Genomic DNA, 21,375 nt, shown 5'->3' with positions numbered 1-21,375 from the left:
CATCCAAGCCAACTGCCTACTATGGCGCAGCCGGGTAGTTATGCCCCAGAAGGACAGGGAGGCATTCATCAGGGAACTCCACTGCGAACACCCAGGCATTGTGCTGATGAAGGCCATTGCCCGGTTTGGTGGCCTGGAAATGATTCAGACCTGGAACACTGTGTTCACAGGTGCACGACGTGTGCCCAGCTGGGTAATGCCCCCAGGGAGGCCCCGCTCAGCCCGTGGCCCTGGCACACCAGGCCATGGTCACACATTCATGTTGACTACGCAGGCCCGTTCATGGGAAAGATGTTCCTTATTGTGGTAGATGCGTACTCGAAATGGATCGAGTGCATCATTCTGAATTCATGCACGTCATCCACCACTGTGGAAAGCCTACGTGCGATCTTTGCAACCCACGGCTTGCCGGACATCCTGGCGAGTGATAATGGCCCATGTTTCACAAGCTACGAATTCCGAGAGTTTATGTTGGGCAATGGCATCAACCACGTCGGGACTGTGCTGTTCAAGCCAGCCTCCAATGGCCAGGTGGAACGTGCGGTCCAAATCATTAAGCAAGGTGTGCTCAGGATTCAAGCACCCTCCCTACAATGCCGCCTATCGCGTCTCCTGCTGGCCTATAGATCCCGACCACATTTGCTCACGGGGGTCCCGCCTGCAGAGCTACTCATGAAACGGACACTCAAAACTCGGTTGTCCCTCATTCACCCAGTCCTGACCGACATAGTTGAGGGCAAGCGCAAGTCACAAAATGAGTACCATGACCGTAATTCGAGGGGGAGGTGCATAGAAATAAATGATTCTGTATTCGTCCTCAATCACGCCATGGGGCACAAATGGCTTGAGGGCATTGTAATTGACAAAGAGGGGAATAGGGTCATCGTGGTAAAACTCAACAATGGTCAGATATGCTGTAAGCATCCAGACCAAGTAAAAAAAAGGTTCAGCATCAACACGGAGGAGCCTGAAGAAGACTATGAGATAGTGAACGAGCAACAAGAGCAATCAGAAGAATGCACAGTCCTTGAGGTCAGCCCGGACAGGCCGGAATCACCACAGGTGACAGACACTCACGTCAGTGTCCAACAACCAGAGCCCCAACTGCAGCACTCCACGAGGGAGCGTAGACCACCTGAAAGACTAAAACTGTGATCCCAATAAGACTTTGGGACTGGGGGGGGGGGGTGGGGGGGGGCGGGTGGAGGGAGGTGATGTCATGTATGTAACCACAATGTAACACCACTGTATTACTATATACACTCAACCTAGATGCACATCTTGACCACAAGGGGTGAAGTGAACTTGTGGGAGACACTCCTTACCTCATCACACAGGTATATAAAGGGAGGTCCCACGCAGGGTCATCGCCTTTGGAGTCCTGTAAATAAAGAGATAAGGTCACAGAGTGACCTTATCCCCAGAATGTGCCTCGTGTGGATTCATATTGTAGAATAAGGACTTTACGTCATACATCTCTGGATGGCTTTCACAATGCATAACAAAGATGAAGGTTTACTTCGGCACCCATTGGCTTTTATTGATCTATGCACATTATTTGTATAATTATTATCGTCCCTCACAATGCACTCCAATTGCTCCTATCGCTTTCTGAAAGCTCACTTACAGCCCCCATGTTACATGCTTCTAACCTGCGAATACATACTGACGAAGCGCATGCAAGATCCAAACAGATTGAACAGAGGCCACTCGAACATTCACACACTATCACCTATTCTACTGTGGTAGGCATATGTGGCATAACAGCAGAGAAACCCTGTTTGAACCCTTCCTATTTTTCTCTTTACAGTCCAAACATCGAAGGGAGCAGCTGCAGACAGGCGGGGGCCCACCTCAAAAAATCCCGCTGACGGATGTGGAGGAGAGGGTCTCTGCGCTCATTGGAGTCCCAGCTCGGACAATGCCGGAGAGATGCTGAGCCCCTTTTGGGTACTGAGAGTACATAAATGGATAGCGCAACTCAAGACACTGCATTGAGAGATATTATGGAGTTTTGGCGGCCCTTCAAATGAACCTGTGCAATGCCACCTTCCTCATGTCACCCTCCCCCCCCCTCCCCTGCTGCTAACTCTGTTTTCTACTTCCAGATAACCAACCAGAGGCGCTGCATCTCTCAAGGGAGGCCTCCACTTCAGGCCACGCTGCAGACAATGAGGGATTGGAGCATCCAGCGGAGCATCAGAGCCCACCAGTTGCCCCATCGGCACTCAATTCATCTAGCGATGACGGTGACTTCCCGAGGTTTGAGGATTCGGAGGCTCCTGGACCCAGTGGCGTACAGCTACACAGTGCCGGGGTGCAATCTCGCAGGCCAGCACTCCAGCGGGCGAGTCAACAAAGTCGGTCTGCTCAAAGATAGGCAGACATTGAACTGGATCTGGTGGAAACGTCCAGGGAAACCACCGTGACCTTACGGATGTATTAGGATGGAACCCAGTGAGCATTGACAAGCTCACTGCGACTGTTGCGGAGGCAGCATCGTAGATTGTCGTTGCGAATCATGAATCCAGTGGGGCCACCATTGCTCACACACAGAGGCTGGTGGCCTTGAGCAGCGACAATGGAGTTCCAGAGAGTGTGGCACGTACCCTTGATCATGTCACAGACTCGGGCGCATCACAGGCACAAGCTTTGCTTCAGCTTTTGTAAGTGATGCAGGCCATGTCTGATTCCATACTCTCTGCATTCCCCAATGTCCCACGGGGAAGTGACGGTGCCAAAGCAGGCCAACAAGTTGTGCGTAGACATTATGTTCCAGTTGCTAAGACCCAGCCCCGTCGGAGAGTCAGTGGCTCCAGCAAAATGGTAGGTGGTCTCATTCCTCAGGATGACAGCATTGCCACCACTCACTCAGCAACCATACACCATACATGGTTGACACCCCAGCCACCTGTGATTGGTAATGCCAAGGTAACACAGTTGAAAGCCAGGCTTTCCAGGCCAGGAGCTGGTCCAATGTGTCCTCAGATGCCATCTGCATGGTCTAGCCCCCCAACACAGCAACCCTCTAGCAGCCTTGCTGTATGACCCGAGACCACGTTGAGGAGGAGCAGCCGGCATGGGAGGGAGTTGAAGGGAGTGGGGGGGGGGGCTTGTGGGGAGAAAGTCTCACAAAGACGAAGGGCTGGCAACACTTCATTGCCAGGAATGTCTGTACCATTTTCCACATTGTACATAGCTGTGATAAAAATGCACTCCTGTTCAATGGTGTTGCTGCATGAAACAGTGTAGCGTAACTTTACATTTTGTTCACTGCATGAAGCAGTCTTGTGTTCTTTCACATTTTGTTCACTGAAGGGTGCAGGTTTGTGTTACTTTACATTTTTTCACTGCATGAAACAGTTTTGTGTTACTTTGGATGTTGCTGACTGCAGGGACCAGTTCTGTGTTCATATGTCTTTAACCATTGTATAGTTTTGGGTTTTGCTGGGGGGGGGGGGGGGGGGGGGGGTATTTAAACTGTTGCATTTTGATAAAAATTGTTGTTTGACCTTTGACATTGCTGTCTTGTGTCTCATTCGCAGAATCAGTTGTAGAATAGCCAACATGGTGGCATAGAGTAGCGAGGCAACGCTTCAACCTCCCCTTCCCGTTCAAGCAAAATGATAAGCTGTGGACATAAAGCTGTTGCTGCGGCCACATCTCCACGTTGCCTCCCCTGTGGTTGTGGTGGATGCGGTAAGGGTTCCTCGACAGGCTCCTCTTCCTCATCCTCCTCCTGAGGTGGTCCTGCAATCCCCACTGGCAATACCTATCTCCTCATGATGGCATACAGCACACGACAATGAACTCGGAGACCTGTTGAGAGTATTGAAGGCTGCCTCCAAAGTGGTCCAGCTATCGGAAGCGTTGCTTCAGCATGCCAATTATCTGTTCAATGAAGGTGTGGGTGACTGCATGGCTGACATTATAGTGCTGCTCGGCTTCTGTGGCAGGGGGGTCATGAGTCAGGTGGCCAGGCCGTATCCTTTCTCCCCGATCAGCCAGCTCTGTCCTTGTCTTTGTTGCTGAAACATTCGTGAGACACTGCTCTCACGCAAGATGAAAGCATCATGTGTGCTCCCTGGATAGCGAGCATTGACTGTGAGAATGCGCTGATCGTGGTCACAATCAGCTGAACGTTTAGGGAGTGGTATCCTTTTCTGTTTTGGAAGACCTGTGAAGTATTGTGTTGGAGCTCGCAAGGCAATGTATGTACAGTCAATGGCACCTTGAACCTTGGGGAAGCCTGCAACTCGTCCAAACCCTAGAGCCCTCTCATTCTGACTGTCCCTGCTCATTGGGAACTTTATGAAGTCCATTGTCCTTGTCACCTGGCGAATGCAGCATGCTGCGAGATGCTGCATACATCCCCTGCTGCTGCCTGGAAGGAGCCGGAGGCATAGAAGGCCATCGCCAATGTAACCTTCACCTCGACACACAGAGAGAGCAGTCCTGTTGCCATGGACAGGCTGTAGATTTGCCTGTAGGAGCTGGTATATCTCTGTCAGCACTTCTTTTCTGATGCACAGCTTTAGAATGCACTGCGCATCAGAAATGTGGTGGTATGAGCAATGTTCCCTGTAAACCCATGGGGGCTAATGTCTCCTCCCCAAACGCTTGAAACCTCTTTGATACCGCTGCCCACCATGGACAAGCACCCTTCTTCCAGCTTGAAGCTGCGTGCCAATAGCAACCAGCGTGATTTGTTGGTGAACTAGCATTGCCCCCATTGAAATTTTTACTGACTTTGAAAACAAAGGGTTAAATCACATAAAAGTGTCGCTTTAAACTGTAGACTCACACAGCGTTCTGCGTGCAATCGTGTCAGTCACCACCCACTGCGATACAAGGGCCTCCAGCCTCCCTTTAAATATGCCGCCAATTGTGACGGCTGCACCCTGGGACCACCTGTTTTTTTTCGGTTGGTTCCTGGGGCGGTCGTTAAATGAGGCTTTAAGGCCAAAAGTTGCACCCGGGGCACTAGCACAGCCTTGTATGATGATTTACGTCATCATGACGCTATAAAGTAGGGCGGGGCGGTAAGTTTTTGCGCTGCCACAAACCATTGGCGAAACGTCCGGCCGGGCGCTAAATCCTGGATGCCCAGAAACATCATTTATCGCCCCTTCGGGACGTGAAACAAGGTGCAAAATAGTGGAAAATCCAGCCCGAGGAATTGACGGACATTTCTTTTTGCTTTAATAAAGCATAGATAAATTACTTATAGGCCAATGGACAGCTAAAAATCAAAACCATTTCAATTGAAAAATAATAGTCGCTTTGCTTTTCCTGTTTCACTGATGGCCCCATGTTTTCTATATATGGCAAAAGCGTTTCTGAAAATTGCCACAGTATTATCAATATTTCAAGGTTTCCCTGATATACACCAAGGGGAAAATCAAAGTGACCTCGAGGCTAGCTGTAACTGAAAAAGAGCACAAAGATATAACCTGAAACAACAACAATTTGCATTTATATAGCTTTCATAGAATCATAGACTGATACAGCACAGAAGGAGACTATTTGACCCATCACGCCTGTGCTGGCTCTTTGAAACAGTACTTCAGCTAGTCCCATTCCCCCGCCCTTTCCCCACATTTCTCCTTGAAATATTTATCCAATTCTCTTTTGAAAGTTACAACTGAATCTGCTTCCACCACCCTTTCAGGCAGTGCATTCCAGATCATAGCAACTCGCTGCACAAAAAAAACTTCTCCTCATCTCACCTCTGGTACTTCCGCCAATTAACTCAAATCTGTCTCCTCTGGTTACCAACTCTTCTGCCACTGGAAACAGTTTCTCCCTTCATCAAAACACTTCATGATTTTGAACAGCTCTATTAAATCTCTCCTTAACCTTCTCTGCTCTAAGGCGAACAGCCTCAGCTTCTCTAGTCTCGCTGCATAACTGAAGTCCTTCATGCTTGGTCATCATCATCATCATCATAGGCAGTCGCTCGAAATCGAGGAAGACTTGCTTCCACGCAAAGTGAGTTCTCAGGTGACTGTACAGTCCAATACGGGAATCACAGTCTCTGTCACAGGTGGGACAAACAGTCGTTGAGGGAAAGGGTGGATGGGGGGTCCGGTTTGCCGCACACTCCTTCCGCTGTCTGCGCTTAGTTTCTGCATGCACTTGGTGACAAGATTTGAGGTGCTCGGTGTCTTCCCAGATGCTCTTCCTCCACTTAGGGCGGTTTTGGGCCAGGGATTCCCAGGTGCCAGCGGAGATGTTGCACTTCATCAAGGAGGCTTTGACGGTGTCCTTGAAACGTTTTCTCTGCCCACCTTTGGCTCGCTTGCCGTGTAGGTGTTACGTGTAGAGCGCTTGCTTTGGGAGTCTCATGTCGGGCATGCGGATGATGTGGCCCGCCTAATGAAGCTGGTCAAGTGTGGTCAATGCTTCGATACTGGGGTTGTTGCCCTGATGGAGAACACCAACATTGTGCATCTATGTTCCCAGTAGATTTGCAGGATCTTGCAGAGGCAGCACTGTTGGTGCTTCTCCAGCACTTTGAGGTGTCTACTGTACATGGCGCACATCTTTGAGCTATATAGGAGGGTGGGTATCACTACTGCCCTGTAGACCATAAGCTTGGTGCCAGATTGGAGGTCTAGATCTTCAAACTCTCTCTTCCTCCCACGATCGAAGGCTGTGCTGGCACACTGGAGGCGGTGTTGGACCTCGCCTTCGATGTCTGCCCTTGCTGATAGTAGGCTCCCGAGGTATGGAAAATGGTTTATGTTGTCCAAGGCCGCGCCGTGGATTTTGATGACTGGGGGGCAATGCTGTGTGGTGGGGTCAGGTTGGTGGAGGACCATTGTCTTACAGATGTTTAGTGCAAAGGCCCATGCTTTCATAAGCTTCGGTAGAGATGTTGACGATGGCTTGGAGTTCAGCCTCTGAATGTGCGCAGACGCAAGTGTCGTCCGCGTACTGCAGTTCGATGAAAAGAGGATGGGACAACCTTGGATCTAGTCTGGAGGCGATAAAGGTTGAACAAAGGTTGAACAGGTTCCCATTAGTTCTATAGTTTAGTTCCACTCCAGCGGGGAGCTTTTTGGAAGTGACATGGAGCATTGCAGTGAGGAAGATCGAGAAGAGCGTTGGCACGATGACGCAGCCCTGCTTGACCCCGGTCCGGACTTGAATTGAGTCTGTGATGGATCTGTTGGTCAGGATCACAGCATGCATGTCATCGTAGAGCAGGCGGAGGATGGTGACAAACTTTTAGGGGCAGTCGAAATGGAGGAGGACGCTCCATAGTCCCTCATGGTTGACAGTGTTAAAGGCCTTTGTGAGGTCAAAGGAGGTCATGTACAAGAGTTGGTGTTGTTCTCTGCATTTCTCTTGTAGCTGTCACGCATTGAAGATCATGTCTGTTGTACCCCTTAGTGGACGGAATCCGCATTGTGACTCTGGGAGAAGCTCTTCAGCCACAGGGAGAAGACGGTTGAGGAGGATTCCAGCAAAGACTTTCCCAGTGGCCAACAGCAGGGAGATTCCTCTGTAGTTGCTGCAGTCAGACTTGTCCCCTTTTTTGAAGATGGTCAAGATTACGGCATCTCAGATCTCCTGGCATGCTCTCCTCCTGCCAGATAAGAGATGAGGTCATGCATTCGTGCCAATAGTGCTTCTCCGCCATACTTCAGTGCCTTGGCGGGGATTCCATCTGCTCCTGATGCCTTGGTGTGAGCTGATGGATGGCCTTTTCTACCTCATGCAGGGCTGGGGTTTTGCTGAGATGGTGGAGGGTAGCATGCTGCATGATGGAGTCGAGGACCCTCGTGTCAAAGGCAGAGTCTCGGTTAAGGAGATCTTCGAAGTGCTCCTTCCAGCGGGCCCTGACTGCCTCGGTGTCCTTAATGAGTGTCTCCCCATTCTTGGTCAGCAGTGGGGTGGGGCCTTGGATGCTTGGGCCATAGGTGGACTTAACTGCAGTGAAGAATCTTCGCACGTCATGGCTGTCGGCCAGCTGCTGGATCTCCTGTGCTTTCTCCATCCACCATCTATTCTTTAGGTCGCGGGTTTTTTGTTGGACCTCGGCCTTCAGCAGTCTGTAGAGCTGCTTTGCTATTCCTGAATTGGATTGCTGCTTTAAGTTCAGAAATGCCCTGTGCTTGCGGTTTATTAGCTCCTGGATCTCCTGGTCGTTCTCGTCAAACCAGTCTTGGTGTTTCCTGGTTGAATGACCGAGCGTCTCTTCGCAGGCATTGGATATGGTGGCTTTGAGGGCAGACCAAGCACTGTGGGCACTCTGTGTCTCAGGGTCATCGAGGGTCGCCAGGTTGGCAGTGAGGCGCTGGCTGACTCTCTTAATTGGGTCCTTGCATGCCCCGGCATTGAATTTTCTGTGGCATTGCTTCTGTTGCCGTCGCTGCTTTGCAGCTATATTAGGGAGGGGCAAGGCCATTGATGACGGCAGTGGTCCGTCCAGAAGTCGCCGGCTCCTGTCATGGCGCGGGTGATGCGCATGTCCTTGCGGTCCCTCGCTCGGACGATGATGTAATCGAGCAGGTGCCAGTGTTTGGAGCGAGGGTGTTGCCACGATGCACTGTACTTATCCCTCTGGCGAAACAAAGTGTTGGTGATCGTCATCGCGCCAACATGTTCTCAGCATTTTGTCAGGAACAGAGCACCGCTGGAGTTGGTTTTCCCTATCCCCTTTCTGCCGATCATGCTTCCTCAGAGGTCTGTGTCCTTACCGACTGGCGTTGAAATCACCGAGGAGGATCAGTTTGCTGTTCGTAGGGACTCGGGACAGGGATTGTTCGAGGCTGGAGTAGAATTCCTCTTTGGCCTCATCTGTTGCGTCAAGTGTTGGGGGGTACGCGCTAATAACTGTGGCGCACTGGTTCCGGGATAGGGTGAACCGGAGAGTCATAACACGTTCGCTTATCTCGCAGGGGGTCTCTGAGACGGCCAACCAGCTCGTTCTTGATGGTGAAGCCAACTCCATAGAGACGGCATTCTTCTTCTGGTTTGCCTTTCCAGAAGAAGGTGTAACCACCACCTTGTTCTTTCAGCCAGCCTTCCCCTGCCCGCTGAGTCTCGCTTAGGGCGGCGATGTCAACATCGAAGCTTCTGAGTTCCCGGGCAACGATGGTGGTGCGGCGTTCCAGTCTGTCACTGTTGGAGTTGTCCATGAGAGTCCTGATGTTCCAGGTCCCGAACTTCATTTTGAAGGGGTGGAAGATGCCTGTGCATGAGTTCTTTTAATGTGGGGTGGCCGTTGCACACCGGCTACCACACGGGCTTAGTAGAGCAAGGTCTTGGTCCCGTGGCAAGGGGGACCAAGATAACTGGAGACCAGGCTCTACTGTATGGGCCTAGTTGCCTACGGTGGGATGCGAGCCATAAGCTCGGCGCTCAGCAGCGCCCTTTGGTGAGATGGTGAGAAATTCGAGGCATGAAAAGTGGGGTTGAGAGATTTGAGGTAATGCTTCCCTCTCCCAGGTATTAGCTCCTGACTGAGGGCAGGCATTGGGATGGCCAGAGGTCCACTTCATGGAAGGAGGAGAGGTCAGAGTAGTCACAGCCATTGTGCACACCATGTGCTCGCCAGGATCTCCATGGTTGATGGCTGGGGGAAGGCCAGAACGTCACTGGAGGAGTGGAGGCCCGATACCATTCTAGTTGGTACCATTCTCGTAAATCTACTCTGCACTCTCTCTAAAGGTCTTGACATCCTTCCTGAAGTATGGTGCCCAGAATAGGCCACAATACTCCAGCTGAGGCCCAACCAATATTCTACAAAGGTTTAACATAACTTCCTTGCTTTTGAAATCTATTCCTATACAGGTGCAGCATCCAAAATCCGGAGTTCCAGAATCCGGAATGTTACGGAATCCGGACACCAGGCCAATCCGTGGCGGGGTCATCCGGAAACCAGAAAATTTTCCGAAATCCGGACTGCCCCCGCCCTGGCAGCCCAACCTCGCACCGGCCCTACCTTGCTCTGGCCCTTGGTGGCCCCGACCTCGCCCAGGCCCGACCTCGCTCCAGCCCTCAGCGGCCCAACCTCACCCCGGCCCTCGGTGGCCCGACCTCACCCCTGCCCTACCTTGTTCTGGCCCTACCTCGCCTCTGCCCTCGGTGGCTCGACCTCGCTCCGCCCCCCCACCACCCCCCCCTCCCCTTACCTCGGCGGGCCGACCTCGTCTCCTTCCCTCGGCTGCCCTACCGCGACCCAGGCAAAGACGTTCCAAAATCCGGAAATACCCGGAATCCGGAATGGCCTTGGTCCCGAGGTTTCCGGATTTCGGACGCTCAACCCTGTATTTATAAATCAAGGATCTCGTATGCCTTTACAACAGTCTTCTCAACTTGTCCTGCCACATTCAAATATTTGTGTACATACACCCCAGGTCGCTCTGTTCTAACATCCCTTTTAAAATTGGACTAATTAGTTTATATTGTCTCTCCTCATTCTTCTTACCAAAATGAATCACCACACTTCTGCGTTAAATTTCATGTACCACGTGTCTGCCCATTTCACCAATCTATGTCCTCCGGAAGTCTGTTACTATCTCCTCACTATTTACTACATTTCTGAGTTTTGTGTCATCTGCAAACTTCGAAAATATCCCCTGTATATCGAAGTCCAGGTAACAGCAGTGATCCTAATACTGCCCCTGGGGTACACCACTGTATACATTCCTCCAGTCTGAAAAACAACCACACGCTCTTTGCTTTCTGTCTCTGAGCCAATTTCATATCCACGCAGTCACTGCCCCTTTAAACCCATGGGCTTCAATTTTGCTAACAAGTCTATTACGTGGTACTTATGTGGCCTTTTGAAAGTCCATATAATCAACATCAACCATCTATGTTACTTCCTCAAAGAACTCAATCAGGTTAGTCAAACAAAATTTTTGCTAAACAAATCCATACTGGCTGGCATTTATTAACTTGTATGTTTCCAAGTGACAATTAATTTTGTCTCGAGTTATCTCTAAACATTTCCCCACCACCAATGTTAGGCTGACTGGCCTGTAGTTACCGGGTTGATCTCTCTCCACTTTATTTTGGAATATTGTGGCCAGAGCCACCTCTATCGCCATCCTTAGTTCCCCCAGCAACCGAGGAGACATCCCATCTGAATTGGGTGACTTTTCTATTTTGAGCACTGCCAACCTTTTATCTATTTTTATCCTATCCAATTTCTCTACTACTTCCTCCTTTACTGTGACAGTGGAAGCATCGTCTTCTGTAGTGAATACAGATGCAAAGTACTCACTTAATACCTCAGTTATGCCTTGTGCCTTTACAAGATGATCTCCATTTTGTTCCCGAATCAGCCTTACCCTTCCTTTGAGTACCTTTTGCTACTTTATTTTATTCTTTCCTGGGATCTGGGCGTTGCATTGTTTATAAAAGACTTTTGGATTCCCTTTTATATTACCTACTAATCTTTTCTCATATATTCTCTTTGCCCCTCTGATTTCCTTTTTTTTTTCCAGTTCTCCTCTGTACTTTCTGTATTCAGCTTGGTTCTCTGTTGTATTATAAGCCTGACATTTATCATAAGCCTTCTTTTTCTGTTTCATTTTAATCTGTATGAATTTGCGGTCAGCGGTGAAGCATAGGCGCTCTTCTTATGCCCTGAAGAAAGCTGCCCAAAGAGATCTCGCGATCTCCATGGCGAGAGGGTTATCTTTTTCGATGTTCAAGTGATTTCACTCTGTAGTGGCTGGGGGGGGCGGGGGGTGGAACGCCCCTTGTGTCGGAGCAGTAAATGACTGACCGTAACTTTAGGATTTCCACGTTTAAATGCACATGCGCTGCATCTTGAAGTTGCAGTAGTTTCAAAGGGGTATATCAGCCAATTACAGCCCTATACCTTCAGTCATCTAGGGAGTTCTAGCTTTGGATGCCATATCTTTTGTCCTGTGGAAATGTGTATAGTCTCTACCTAGTTGGTAGAACACTCTCATTTTTGAAGGCCTCCCATTGCTCATTTACTGTTTTACCTGCCAATCTTTGATTTCAATCCACCTGGGCCAGATTCCCTTTCAAATCACTGAAATTATACCTCCTCCAGTTGAGTATTTTCACATTTGATGGTTCTTTGTCCTTTTCCATAAATACTCTAGACCTAATGATATTGTGATCACTGTTTGCCAAATGATCCCCCCACTGAAACATGTTCCACTTGCCCCACTTCATCGCACAGAACCAAATCCAGCTTTGCTTCTTTCCCCCTCCATTTTCCATTTCTCAAATCCCTCCATGGCCTCGCACCCTCCCTATTTCTGTAACCTCCTCGAACCCGACAACCAATGTTCTCCTTTTCTTTTTTAAGGTGCACAGCCCCTTTAAAAGGCTGTGCGGCCCATTCAAATTCCTGCACATGCGCAGTTTTTCCTATTGTAAAGCCGGCAAGCGGCCTGCGCGGGAGTTCCAAACAGCTGCGCAGCTGCACGGCTTAAAGGGAACATTACCTACAACCCTCCGAGATCTCTACACTCCTCCAAATCTGGCCTCATGCACATTCCTGATTCTAATCACTCCATTGGTGGCCATGACTTCAGCTGACTAGGCCCTAAGCTCTGGAATTCTCTCCCTAAACCTCTCTATCTCTCTCTCTCGTCCTTTAAGACGCTCCTTAAAATGAATCTCTTTGACCAAACTTTTGATCATCTGTCCTAATATCTCCTTTCGTGGCCGGTCAAATTTTGTTTGATAAGGCAATGTTTTACGACGCTATAAATGCAAGTTGTTGTTGTTGATCAAGAAAGTTCTCTTGTACACATTTTATAAATTCCTCCCCTCTTTGCCCTTAATACTGTTATTTTCTCAGTTTATATTAGGATAATTGAAATACCCCATTATCACTACTCTGCAGTTCTTGCATCCTTTCTCAAAATGTTTCTGCAAATTTGCTCCCCTATCTCCTTCCCACTATTTGGTAGTCTATTCAGCATAATAGCTCCTCTATTATTCACTAATTCTAACCAAATAGATTCGGGGGTCGAAATTCAGTGCCGCCGTTTTTGAGGTGATGTAACCGTCTGAATGGAGATTTTAACGCCAGGCAACAGTTACCACCTCCAATCGCAAAAGTCAGTTTTGCCTCCTGAAAAGGGGATTGCAGCATTAAATTAGGCATTGCACTCTACTCTGGAGATGGTAAACGGCGGTAAGTGGGGTGGCAATCATCATTGGTAACTGCGCCATAGACATACTGCTGCCACCTGGATTCAATTGTGGGGGGGGGTGATTAGGCGTGGCACCGCCTCGTGCGTATATTCGCTTGTTACGCGCTCACTCACAAGGTGAAGATGGCAGATGCAGCAGCAGTTCGCCAGTGCAGTCACCGCTTATCTGACGACACTCTTGATGCATTGCTTGATGCCCTGGAGAGGCATCGAGAATTACTCAGCACGGCGGCTGCAAGGAGGCCACAGGTTCAAGCATCTCGAAGGCTCTGGCGGGAAGTCGCTAAAATAGTGTCATCGACTGACACGGTGCATCCAGGACATCGACCCAATGTCACCAGAAGTCGATCGAAATGATGCTGTTGCTGAGGGCGAGTATCTTTTACATTAACCTAAGCATGCCATGCTCAGAGCTCAATGTGCAGTCTCTCCTCAAGGTAAATGTGTGAAACATAGAAACATAGAAAAATAGGTGCAGGAGTAGGCCATTCGGCCCTTCCAGCCTGCACCACCATTCAATAAGATCATGGCTGATCATTCCCTCAGTACCCCTTTCCTGCTTTCTCTCCATACCCCTTGATCCCCTTAGCCGTAAGGGCCATATTTAACTCTCTCTTGAATATATCCAATGAACTGGAATCAACAACTCTCTGCGGCAGGGAATTCCACAGGTTAACAACTCTGAGTGAAGAAGTTTCTCCTCATCTCAGTCCTAAATGGCCTACCCCGTATCGTAAGACTGTGTTGCCTGGTTCTGGACTTCCCCAACATCGGGAACATTCTTCCCACATCTAACCTGTCCAGTCCCGTCAGAATCTTATATGTTTCTATGAGATCCCGTCTCATCCTTCTAAACTCCAGTGAATACAGGCCCAGTTGATCCATATGTCAGTCCTCATATGTCAGTCCTGCCATCCCAGGAATCAGTCTGGTGAACCTTCGCTGCACTCCCTCAATAGCAAGAACGTCCTTCCTCAGATGAGGAGACCAAAACTGAACACAATATTCCAGGTGAGACCTCACCAAGGCCCTGTACAACTGCAGTAAGACCTTCCTGCTCCTATACTCAAATCCCCTAGCTATGAAGGCCAACATACCATTTGCCTTCTTCACCGCCTGCTGTACTTGCTTGCCAACTTTCATTGACTGATGAACCATGACACCCAGGTCTCGTTGCACCTCCCCTTTTCCTAATCTGCCGCCATTCAGATAATATTTTGCCTTCATGTTTTTGCCCCCAAAATGGATAACCTCACATTTATCCACATTATACTGCATCTGCCATGCATTTGCCCACTCACCTAACCTGTCCAAGTCACCCTGCAGTCTCCTAGCGTCCCCCTCACAGCTCACTTCGCCACCCAGTTTAGTGTCATCTGCAAACTTGGGAGATATTACACTCAATTCCTTCAGCTAAATCATTAATGTATATTGTAAACAGCTGGGATCCCAGCACTGAGCCCTGCGGCACTCCACTAGTCACTGTCTGCCATTCTGAAAAGGACCCGTTTATTCCGACTCTCTGCTTCCTGTCTGCCAACCAGTTCTCTATCCATGTCAGTACATTATCCCCAATACCTTGTGCTTTGATTTTGCACACCAATCTCTTGTGTGGGAACTCTTCAAAAGCCTTTTGAAAGTCCAAATACACCACATCCATTGGTTCTCCCTTGTCCACTCTACTATCCTCAAAAAATTCCAGAAGATTTGTCAAGCATGATTCACTTTCATAAATCCATGCTGACTTGGACCGATCCTGTCACTGCTTTCCAAATGTGCTGCTATTTCATCCTTAATAATTGATTCCAACATTTCCCCCACTACTGATGTTAGGCTAACAGGTCTATAATTACCTGTTTTCTCTCTCCCTCCCTTTTTAAAAAGTGGTGTTACATTAGCTACCCTCCAGTCCATAGGAACTGATGCAGAGTCAATAGACTGCTGGAAAATGATCACCAATGCATCCACTATTTCTCGGGCCACTTCCTTAAGTACTCTGGGATGCAGACTATCAGGCCCCGGGGATTTATCGGCCATCAATCCCTTCACTTTCCCGCCTAACAAGGAAATCCTTCAGTTCCTCCTTCTCACTAGACCCTCGGTCCCCTAGTACATCCGGAAGGTTATTTGTGTCTTCCTTTGTGAAGACAGAACCAAAGTATTTGTTCAATTGGTCTGCCATTTCTTTATTCTCCATTATAAATTCACATGAATCCGACTCCAAGGAACCTACATTTGTCTTCACTAATCTTTCTCGCTTCACATATCTATAGAAGCTTTTGCAGTCAGTTTTTATGTTCCCGGCAAGCTTCCTCTCATACTCTATTTTCCCCCTCCTAATTAAACCCTTTGTCCTCCTCTGCTGAATTCTAAATTTCTCCCAGTCCTCAGGTTTGCTGCTTTTTCTGGCCAATTTATATGCCTCTTCCTTGGATTGAACACTATCCTTAATTTCCCTTGTTAACCAGGGTCGAGCCACCTTCCCCGTTTTATTTTTACTCCAAACAGGGATGTACAATTGCTGAAGCTCATCCATGTGATCTTTAAATGTTTGCCATTGCTTATCCACCATCAAACCTTTAAGTATCCTTTGCCAGTCTATTCTAGCCAATTCACGCCTCATACCGTTGAAGTTACCTTTCCTGAAGTTCAGGAACCTAGTTTCTGAATTAACTGTGTCACTCTCCATCTTAATAAAGAATTCTACCATATTATGGTCACTCTTCCCCAAGGGGCCTCGCATAACAAGATTGCTAATTAGTCCTTTCTCATTATACATCACCCAGTCTAGGATGGTCAGCTGTCTAGTTGGTTCCTCGACATATTAGTCTAGAAAACCATCCCTAATACACTCCAGGAAATCCTCTTCCACCGCATTGCTATTGCTGTACCTTTATTGCACACATCCCTTATTTCTTGTTTGATGCTGTCCCCAACCTCACTACTACTGTTTGGTGGTCTGTACACAACTCTCACTAGCGTTTTCTGCTCTTTGGTATTCCGTAGCTCCACCCATACCGATTCCACATCATCTAAGCTAATGTCCTTCCTTACTATTGCATTAATTTCCTCTTTAACCAGCAATGCCACCAGTGTGACACAATACTCTATGTAGGTAAGGCCAGATGCAAGGTTTGCATTAGCAGCCTCACCCACTGCAAGGGCCTGCATGCGCACTTAACCTTCCTACTAGCCCTCATCTTGTTACCTCCTCGGTCTTCATATGCGTCTGGAAGACGCTATCCTCAGAGTAACTGTTAGGTCCTCACCCCCTCATTCAAGCTTTGCCACACCAAGTACTCGCAGCTAATGGAAGTTACAGCAACCTTTAAACACTCTCATGCACTAATATGTTCAGAACTATGTAAGGCACTTCGAACAAACGGATAGCTACAGCAGCAGGAGCAGAATTGTATTCCACCACAATCTGTAACCTCACGGCCCTGCACATCCCTCACTCTACCATTATCATCAAGCCAGCGGACCAACCCTGGCTCAATGAGGAGTGCAGAAGAGAATGCCAGGAGCAGCAGCAGGCTTACCTAAAAATGAGGTACCAGCCTAGGGGAAGCTGCAACATAGGACTATATGCATGCTAAGCAGCAAAACTCTGATGTTCTCTTTAATCTTGCAGGCTAAGCTCACAAAGATCAGAAGCGACCAGATTTAGAGCGGAGGAGGGGACTCAGATGCAAGCCCTAACTGCTGTTGAGGAACGCGCATCAGCCCCGATGGGCGCACAAGTGGGTGCAGTGGCAGTGGTTGAGGTCGAGCCCCCTCGGGGCAATGACGGTACGTTGAGTTTCTTTGCAGCCTCTAGCAGGCCACTTAGCCCTGACACCACAATCCTTCACCACTTTCCATGAGACTGGTATTCTGAATGCCTTTTCCAGTCCTTGCCCCCTCCCCTGCATGTAACCACCCTTCTCTGGCTCGGTGCTTTCAGATGGTGACTCAGATGGCCAGGGACCTGCATGTCAGCCTTCCACTGCGGGTGGTGGTGAAGGAGGACGAGGAGGTGGAGGACACTTCTCTGGACGTGACAGAGGATCTAGCATCCTCAGAGAGCGGGGCAAGCAGCTTTTTTGCAGAAGGCATGGTCAGGGAGGTGGAGGTGGTGGATGATGCTCCGGGACCCAATGGCCTGCAGCAATGCCACGGGGGAGGGGAGATCAGGGAGCCAGCTCCCCAGAGAGTGAGTGCGCGCGTAGCCCGAATTAGAGGATCTCGCAAGACAATCATTGCCAATGCACAGCGATCTGCTGGTTGTATTGTCAAGGGTGTCCAAGAGTGTCGATGCACTAGCTGTGAGGATAGAGGAGTTTGCTGCAACCTTTGCATTTGTGTCTCAGCAGCCCATTGAGCCCATCCTTGGAAGATACCAATGGATATTGGATGCTTCAAGTGACCATGGGGTCCCAGACATGGTGGCACAGGCTATGGCTGAAGTGGCAGTAGCCATTGAGTAGCAGGCCATGCTATGGTAGGCCTGCATACTCTCATGTTGTCAGTGCATGGCGTCATCAATCAGCTCTGTGGTGTGCTGCAGGCACAGTCTGCCATGATGCAGATCCAACTTGAATCCACGCAGGCACTGTCCGCTGCCATTATGTCTAGGGCCCCATCAATTGCACAGGGAACTAACGTTGGTGAAGCATAACAGCAATCTGTGCTCAGCCAGATAGCTCCAGATACTGAAGCTCCAACAGAGCGACCATCTACCAGCCTTGCTACAGACACTGAGACCCCATTGAGGAGAAGCAGTAGGCTTGGGAGGGGGTGGGTGGAAGAATGTAAGGGGTGGGAAAGCACTGAGTAAGAGCCGATAAATATGTGTGCGCTAGTGGCCATAAATGGTCACCTTGCTTGAATATGAAATCATGTAAATAGTTGCACTTGGATAAGCCAGTAAAGAATTGTGTAATACTGGCCAGAGATGTTGTCCTTGTTCGATTATGAACTAATATGAATAGTTGCACATGAATGTGGGTCACGGTTTCAATTATTGTTTGCTGTGGATGATGGTGTCCTTTAGGGCTTCTTTACAGTAAACTTTACAATAAAAATTATTTCAATTTGTCACAATCTTGTTTTGCCATTTATATACATGGAGACTTGGAGGGTGGGCACGATGTCTTCAGCAAATGGCCAGGTGAATGGGCTGGCCAGGTGAAGCGGAGCCCGCAATCCCACATACAGTACAATTAATGGCCCACTGAACCATGGGCAAGCCCGCTATACTGGCAAAGCCACGGGAGCACTCATCCTGGTTCTGCCTGGACATGCGGAACTTTATGTAGTCCATGCGTCGGCTGTAGAGAGCGTCGGTCACCTGGTGAATGCAGCAATGTACTGCAAACTGCGAGATGCTGCATATATATCATCTATAGGAGACTGAAAGGTGCCGGTACCATAGAAGTTGAGAGCAACTGTGAATTTCACTGCCACTGACAGTGAGGTCCTGGTACCGATCGTCAGCTTCGAGGTTTGTCTGCAGGAAGTGGCAGAGCTCCGTGACTATCTGCTTGAAGAACCGCAGCCTTCTTATGCACTACTCGTCGTACATATCAGGGTAAGAATAATGTGAACGGTAAACCCTCTGTCTGTGTGGTTCCTGCCCCGAGGTCTGACACCTCTCCTCTGCCGACGCCTTTCAAGTCTTCATAACAGAATGATGTGCTGTGCCATCACTGCCCCTATTAAGTTGCAGAAGGTAGCCGTGATGTGCTGGTCATCATTGGATGCGACCTGAAACCCATCAATGTTTGCGAAATGCTCGTTGTGAAGCTGAACAGTCGCAGAACGCCAGCACCCACGCACTCTGCAAGGAGAGAACATAGCACTGACCGTGACCTCTGTGGCCCGGCTGCAACTCCCTTTCAATACAGCCCCAGAATCTTTACTTAGACTTGTGGACGCCAACCTTTTGAGGCGTGTACCTCTGCCAGCCAGTGAATTTGGCGAGACCGGTGCCAAGTGCCCTAGCACCTGTACTGGCGGTAGTTGGCAGGGCGGCAAATCTTTACGCCCTTGAAAAAGGACAACTGAATTTCTCATCAGGCGGCAGCCCCGCCTAACGTCGCCGCCGTCCAGCCATTCACGCCCTGTTGCCAATTCTCCCCTTGTTTGAGCCAGGTCACTGTTATTACCACTATATCATAATCCCATGTGGAAATTTGTGCCTGCAGCTCACCAATCTTATTTACCATACTCCATCCATTTGCTCACATGCACTCCAAACCCATCCTAGTCTGACTTGCATCTCTCCTCTATTTGATTCCTCCTATTTCTGAACTACTCTTTATTCAAATTGAATTATTCTTTATCCTAATTCTTTAATGTAGTAAAACTTCGCAGGAGAGTTATCAAACAAAATTTGACACGAAGCATATAAAGAGAAATTAGGACAGTTGGATGCTTAAGACATCCATTTATGAGTATTGGTATCCAATTAAAATGGTATCGAATTAAAAACAAGGGCAGACAAAGTGGCCAAAACTTGGGAAGATTGGGAAGCTTTTAAAAGCCAGCAAAGAATAACTAAAAAAATGATTAAGAAAGGGAAGATAGACTATGAAAGTAAACTAGCACGAAATATAAAAACAGATAGCAAGAGGTTCTACAGGTATATAAAAAAGAAGAGTGGCTAAAGTAAATTTTGGTCCCTTAGAGGACAAAACCGGGGAATTAGTGATGGGGAACATGGAGATGGCAGAAACTCTGAACAAATATTTTGTATCAGTCTTTATGGTAAAGGACACTAAAAATATCCCAACAGTGGATAGTCAAGGGGTTAAAGGGGGGAGGAACTTAACAAAATCACAATCACAATCATTAAGGAGGTGGTACTCAGTAAGGTAATGGGACAAAAGGCATATAAATCCCCTGGACCTGATGGCTTGCATCCTGTGGTCTTAAGAGAAGTAGCAGCAGGGATAGTGGGTGCATTGGTTGTAATTTACCAAAATTCTCTAGATTCTGGGGAGGTCCCAGCACATTGGAAAACTGCAAAATGTAACGCCCCTATTTAAAAAAGGAGGCAGACAAAAAGCAACGAACTATAGACCAGTTAGCCTAACATCTGTGGTTGGGAAAATGTTGGAGTCCATTATTAAAGAAGCAGTAGCAGGACATTTGGAAAAGCATAATTCAGTTAGGCAGAGTAAGCATGGATTTATGAAGGGGAAGTCATGTTTGACAAATTTGCTGGAATTCTTTGAGGATGTAACGAACAGGGTGGATAAAGGCGAACCAGTGGATGTGGTGTATTTAGACTTCTAGAAGGTATTTGACAAGGTGCTACATAAAAAGTTACTGCACAAGATAAAAGTTCACGGGGTTGGCGGTAATATATTAGCATGGATAGAGGATTGGCTAACTAACAGAAAACAGAGTCGGGATAAATGGTTAATTCTCGGGTTGGCAATCAGTAACTAGTGAGGTGCCACAGGGATCGGTGCTGGGACCCCATCAATTTACAATCTATATTAACGACTTGGATGAAAGGACCGAGTGTAACATAGCCAAGTTTGCTGACAATACATAGATGGGACGAAAAGCAATGTGTGAGGAGGAAACAAAAAACCTGCAAAAGAACAGACAAGTTAAGTGAGTGGGCAAAAATTTGACAGATGGAGTATAATGTTGGAAAGTGTGAGGTTATACATTTTGGCAGAAAAAAAATCGAAGAGCAAGTTATTATTTAAATGGAGAAAAATTGCAAAGAGCTGCAGTACAGCAGGACCTGGTGCATGAAACACAAAACATTAGTATGCAAGTGATCAGGAAGGCCAATGGAATCTTGGCTTTTATTGTAAAGGGGATGGAGTATAAAAGCAAGGAAGTTTTGCTACAGTTATACAGGGTATTGGTGAGGCCACACCTGGAATACTGCATACAGTTTTGGTTTCCATAATTAAGAAAGGATATACTTGCTTTGGAGGCAATTCAGAGAAGGTTTACTAGGTTGATTCCAGTGAAGAGGGGGTTGAGGAAAGGTTAAGTAGGTTGGGCCTCTACTCATTAGAATTCAGAGGAATGAGAGGTGATCTTATCGAAACGTATAAGATTATGAGCGGGCTTGCCAAAGTGCATGCAGAGAGGGTGTTTCCACTGAAAGGGGAGACTAGGGGTCATAATCTTAGGATAAGGGGCCGCCCATTTAAAACTGAGATGAGGAGGAATTTCTTCTCTCAGAGGGTTGTAAATCTGT

The 21,375-nt window shown here is 48.2% G+C and overlaps 1 protein-coding gene across 1 annotated transcript in view; it reads right to left on the bottom strand.

The window, feature by feature from the left end:
• Window positions 1-21,375, bottom strand: part of lrp2a (low density lipoprotein receptor-related protein 2a) — a 522,167-nt gene that overhangs the window by 221,053 nt on the left and 279,739 nt on the right. The gene's annotated exons all lie outside the window — the stretch shown is intronic.

This window comes from Pristiophorus japonicus, chromosome 3 (assembly GCF_044704955.1).
Source record: "Pristiophorus japonicus isolate sPriJap1 chromosome 3, sPriJap1.hap1, whole genome shotgun sequence".
In the NCBI taxonomy this organism is placed as follows: domain Eukaryota; kingdom Metazoa; phylum Chordata; class Chondrichthyes; family Pristiophoridae; genus Pristiophorus; species Pristiophorus japonicus.
This window is presented reverse-complemented; position numbering and strand designations above follow the sequence as displayed.